The sequence below is a fragment of the Monopterus albus genome, unplaced genomic scaffold (genome assembly GCF_001952655.1).
Source record: "Monopterus albus unplaced genomic scaffold, M_albus_1.0 scaffold50.1, whole genome shotgun sequence".
NCBI classification, from domain to species: domain Eukaryota; kingdom Metazoa; phylum Chordata; class Actinopteri; order Synbranchiformes; family Synbranchidae; genus Monopterus; species Monopterus albus.
In genome coordinates, this window is record NW_018127930.1 from 2,126,994 (window position 1) to 2,132,499 (window position 5,506).

General features: G+C 40.3%; 1 protein-coding gene across 2 annotated transcripts in view; it reads left to right on the forward strand.

The window, feature by feature from the left end:
- The window catches only part of pam (peptidylglycine alpha-amidating monooxygenase), a 34,102-nt gene that overhangs the window by 10,126 nt on the left and 18,470 nt on the right, over positions 1-5,506 (forward strand). The gene's annotated exons all lie outside the window — the stretch shown is intronic.

The window sequence follows — 5,506 nt, forward strand, 5'->3', positions numbered from 1 at the left end:
TAGGGAAATGTTTTATTTTTGATATTCTAATATATTTAGTTTAGTTAGCAGCCAGATGGAAAAAAGAAAAGAGGAAATAAGAACAGGCCCAAAATGTTTTCCGTAGTTTAACATCCACCGATCTCCATCAACTAAATGCAGTACCTCATGTACTGTAGGTCAAGATCTGTGATGACTCTCCAGTTCCCTTTGACCTGTATATCATAAAATACAAAACCTTTAAAGTGGGTGTATGGCAATCCCACACACATTATAGATACCAGCTTTCATCATACTCGATTTGACAGTTCTAGGTGAAAGGTTATCCAATCAGAATCGTTGTCCCGCCACCAAGCCCCCCACCCTCCCTCGGTGAAACTGACTGTGGTCCACCAGAGCTCACAGCCACTGGTTGTGTTGTCCACTTTACCTCTACCTACAGCTGCTTTCAGAGCTGATCAAACTGCCATAAAATGCAAAAACAGACAACGTATATCCACTGCCCTCTCTGCAGAGCATTGACCACCACAGGGTGCATAGGAAAGCTGCCTCCATCCTCAAAGATCCCACCCACCCCCAGCACGGACTGTTCACCTCCCTACCCTCTGGCCGGAGGTTCAGAAGTGTGAAGTGCAGGACCTCTAGACTGAAAAACTCTTTCTTTCCCTCTGTCATCAGACTCCTAAACAGCTGAGGAGTTTACTACCAGGAAATATGTCATGTACTGTCAACCTGTACTGTTTACATTCTCAGTTTGCACGTGCATAATTGCACATTGACTGTTGACTGCTGCACATGCTGCTCCCATTTGTCATACATTCTCTATTATATTCTTATATATAGTTACAGTTACATTTTTAATATAAGCGCCTTGGTTGGGAAGCATGAGCTCAGGTCTCCAAATATATTTTAATGGTCACACCAACTTAAAATTAAATCTACCGCTGGAATTCACTCCTAATAATTTATTGTCATTTATTATCACGAACATTATTTTTTAAATAAGATAAACTAGTTCTCAGTATATGGCTATAGATATAAACTTGGTCAAACAATGTTGCTGCACATCAGGACGCATCATCTCCAAGATACCTACAAGATGCAGCCAGGGTTGATCTGCAGTCGGTGTTTGTGAATCCAAATCCACGTTAAAAATGACGGCCCCTCCCCCCAGCTCCTCCGGGGGGATGCCAAGGCGTTCCCAGGCCAGCCGAGAGTTGTATTAAACCTTATTTAAAGTCTATGTGTTACCCATCCCCCATTGGTAGGCATATAGATCATATTGTGGTGGTGCAAGCTGCAGAGAAGTGATACATAACTGACAGTATCGGTGTGGGGGTACTAGCTTGCAACATGGAGCCCTTGTTCCTAGCCATTATTTTAGATCCCCATTAGAAAACCAAGTGATAGACTCCATTTTCAAATATAATAAGTGAGTGCTGCTGAATGTAAGGATACTCTGTTGGCGCAACACTTCAACCAGTCATATCTTGATGATTCAGCTCTGTTGGAGGTCAGCATGATTACTCTGCTCATAGTTTTTATATTTAATTGCCTAAGTGTACCATACTGGTAATTTTAATACTTTTTTGCTTAATCAATTTGGTATTAATGGGGGGAAAATGGCTCCAAAATGTCTTCATGTTTCTGTGGTAAATTGATGCTGGCTCTGTCTATGAGCCTGCAAGGTACAATAGAAAGGTCTGTAACGGTTTGTGTGATTACTCTGCTGATGGGAACTTGCAAAAGTAACATGTAATCACTGCTGCACTGTTTCTTTTTTCAGTTGCCAAATAGCTTAATGTTGTGATCACTTTCATTTCTGGTGTTAGGGCATTATTGCACTGGGTGGGAGATGTGAGCACATTTCTGTTGAGAGCAACCACAGACATTATCACTGTACGATCTAATCTGTAGTGCTTGTTTAACTCACTGTTGTTCAGTGTTGGGAGAATATTTATTCTACCTCTGACTTTCCATCATTTATTCTCTTCTTAAGAAACTCTTAAGTCTTAAAAGTCCTCCTTCATGCTCTTAACACTTTTCACCCTAGGAGTTCTCTTGGGGACTAAGATGCTTTGTGAATAACTTATGTTTACAAGGATCTAATCTTAACTAAGGGCAAATTTTTTGAAAATGTCACTTTCTGTGAAAATTGATGTTTCAGTGACTGTGACAGCGCAAAGGACATTGCATGAAGACGACCTCTAAAGACAGCATGTAAGAAGAAAACAATCAGTAAATGGCATAGAACTGTGATTTTTTTTTTTACATGAAAAGAAATGTTATGAATATTGGTGCACATTTTTTGGCCAGTTGAAACCAAATAATTTAGTTTAGATCAGATGGAGTGCTGTATGTTTGGCATTGACCTGGCCAGGATTTCTATAATGACTGCATAGTGCCAAACATGAAACATGGAGATGGGAATATACTGAAATTAATCCTAACGGTTGAACATGCCTAGAAAACCTTCAATGGAAGGCATCTATAAGTCATCCTAAGTAGATGCTCAGACCACCTCAGCTGGCTCCTTTTGATGGGGAAAAAAGCAACAATTATACTACCTCCAGATGTCTGTAGCCATGGCCCCGGTACCTGAGTACTAGCATGGTAGCCTTGCAAGTATAAAAATTTGGTCTGCTGTTCTATGGCCAAGATGGAATCTACAATAGTTCTCCTTGATCCGACATCTGAACGTCAGTCAGAGCCTTATTTTGCTTCTTAAGCTTTCCCAGCTAGACTGAGCACCATGATACCCCAATAAATGGTGCACACTATTTGGTCACCCATTTTGAAGATGAAACATCACACTGATTTACAAGACTACATACACTGTCCTTGACCTCAGTGCAATATTGAAGAGGTGTGTCAGACCATACACCCTAACAATTTCTAGAACTGTCAGATGAATCTCATCCACTCATGGCATTTAAAGACCTCAAAAACCTTTGTAATCAATATTGGTGAATGTTTTGGTGAATGCTCCCCCAAGGGCGTGTTGGTTGGGTTCAGGAGTTCCTCAGTGTTCTTTTTACTGCCCAGTCAGGCTCACCCTTCATTCCTCCTCCTCCAGCCCACAACCTGGTACAAGATCTGGAAGAGTGAACTTGCTCTTCCTGATGTGCCTGATGGTGTGTCAGAACCTTCTGAGGCCAATTGAAAGACCTTCTGTATCAACAGACAGAGACAGGCGGAGACTGGAGGCAACAGGCAGGGAGGCTGACCAAACAAACCCAACATAAAGTCTGTTTACGATCATTTGAAATAGCACAACAGAAAGTCCTTAAGGCAATAGCAAAGAAACTTCCATTTGATTTAATATGAACTGAATCTTATTGAGCAGAACTGAGCTAAATGACTGCAAACTGCACTGTCCTGCTGTCTGGGCAGCAAATGAAACACCAACACAGGCAGCATGGACACCCGTAGGCCCCGGCACGGTCCCATCTGACGAGCTTGGTATTGAGGTAATTTGTGTTGCCTGTAAACGCACTGACCCATGGGAAACAGAGGTGAAGGTGGTGCTGATTGACATCATTATAAAGCCGACCTGCAGCAGCCTGGTTTTAATAAGTCACACTGGAGTGACTCCTCTGAACAGTGAGAGAGCCAGACTGAAATGTTTGCTTTCTAACCTTGAAATGAAGGAGGATTTCAAAAAGCCAGGAGCCAGGAACAGCCTGCTTTCTTTACCCACACACAGAACCCAGACTTAAACATACTTAAAACAGCAAAGCAAACACATACTGCAAGTTTACTGCAAACAAATGACATCAAATGGCAGCAAACCTGAAACATGCCCAGTATCATTATCAACTCAAAGATCTGTGGTTCAGACGCCCCCTTTCTCACCCAGCACCTTGTTTCCCTCTATTTCAGAGTGTGGACAAATATTCTCAATATTCTGTGCATTTCCGATACTTTGTTTTGGTTTGGTAACAAAGGGCCCAGATGCACATGAAACAGGAGCTTCGTCATGAGAAACAAAGATGTAATTAAACTAGTGAGCAGTGGTGGAAGAAGTATTCTGATTGTTTAGTTAAGTAAGAGTAGCAATACCACAGTGTAAAAATACTGGTACAAGTGTACAAGTAAAAGTCTTGCATTCAAAATGTTACTTATATATAGAGGTACAAAAGTATTAGAAGAAAATACAGTTACAGTACCAAAAGTGCTGATTATGCAAAATAGCACAGTTTAAATTGATGTACATCATATTATTCAGTTATAAATCTAGTTGCATTACTGTGTACATCACATTTAATGTTGCAGCTGGTAAAGAGGGGGCTAGTTTAACTAGCCTATATACTTATAATGTAAATTACTGCTGGGCAGCTTGTGAACTTTACAGCAAGGATCAATAACTCTTGTTAACAAAGCAATTTACATTGCTCTGGGTTCCATTTATCTGAAGCCCTACCAAACAACACCGTTCAATCTGCCTTCAGAGCAGTGGAACACTGTCCTCCTCAATTCAGTTGATTTTATACAATTTCAAATATGCCATTGTAGGCTGGTCTGGTCCTCTCGTGCTGTTCCATTGGTCCATCTATCCTCCTGTGTCCTTTCTGTTCCAATGGGAAAGGCAGCTTCCTAAAGAGGGAGGAAATTCTACTCTGTCTAAATTCCTACACTCACTTCTTTCTTTGTTACCAACTACACTATATGAGGCATGGCTTCCCGTTTGGCTAATTAAACTGTCTTGCCTGTGTGTGTCTGTATATGGTCCTGCCTTGAAGTTGTCTCCTCTTCCTGGCTTTTAGGTCTAATCTCTGTTTATTACCCTTGGTGTCCCAGTGACCCCAAATTACCTGGCCTCTTCAGCCAGGTGGTAATAAATTATCTGTGGACCCTCCTTGTCAAAGCTGTAAACCTAATGAAATTCAGTGTTTTAGTGAACCAGCCCCCCTTGATGTTAAACAGTGCTCCAGTTGACTAATACAGTAAATACTGACCAGTGATTCAGTGAACGCATAGGGTGACATGTATATAAGTATAAGTATATAGACTTATGTATACTATAAAATAAATCTTGACTGTTCATTTTCTTACTATAATAAAATCATACGCAAACAAAGTAAACACACAGGTTGACTAATCAACAAACAGTGTCAATCTTCTACTAATTAGGTTCTTAATTCAATCAAATGTTAGAATCAACCTTAAAGTATAACTTTAATAATTTTACCCAACACTGTGCATATGACAAACACTTTGACCGTTTTTCCTAGAGTTGACATAAGAAGGAACTGAGACTATATTCAGGCAGGAAAGTAAAACTTAGAGATTTGCATCTTACAAAATGGAACAGATTTTTGTTTTATAACAATTTTTTTTTTTTATGTTATCAATGGATAAAATTTTAGAGCCAGTGTCTTCAGCTGAATATCGGACCTGCTCGAATCATTGCAGCTGTAGTTTTTAATCACATGGAGGACAGCAGGCTGTTTAACAACCTGAAAACCTTTAAATCAAGTGAGGAGAGTGAAAGACATGTTTCTGCCCTGAATGAATTCAAGTACTT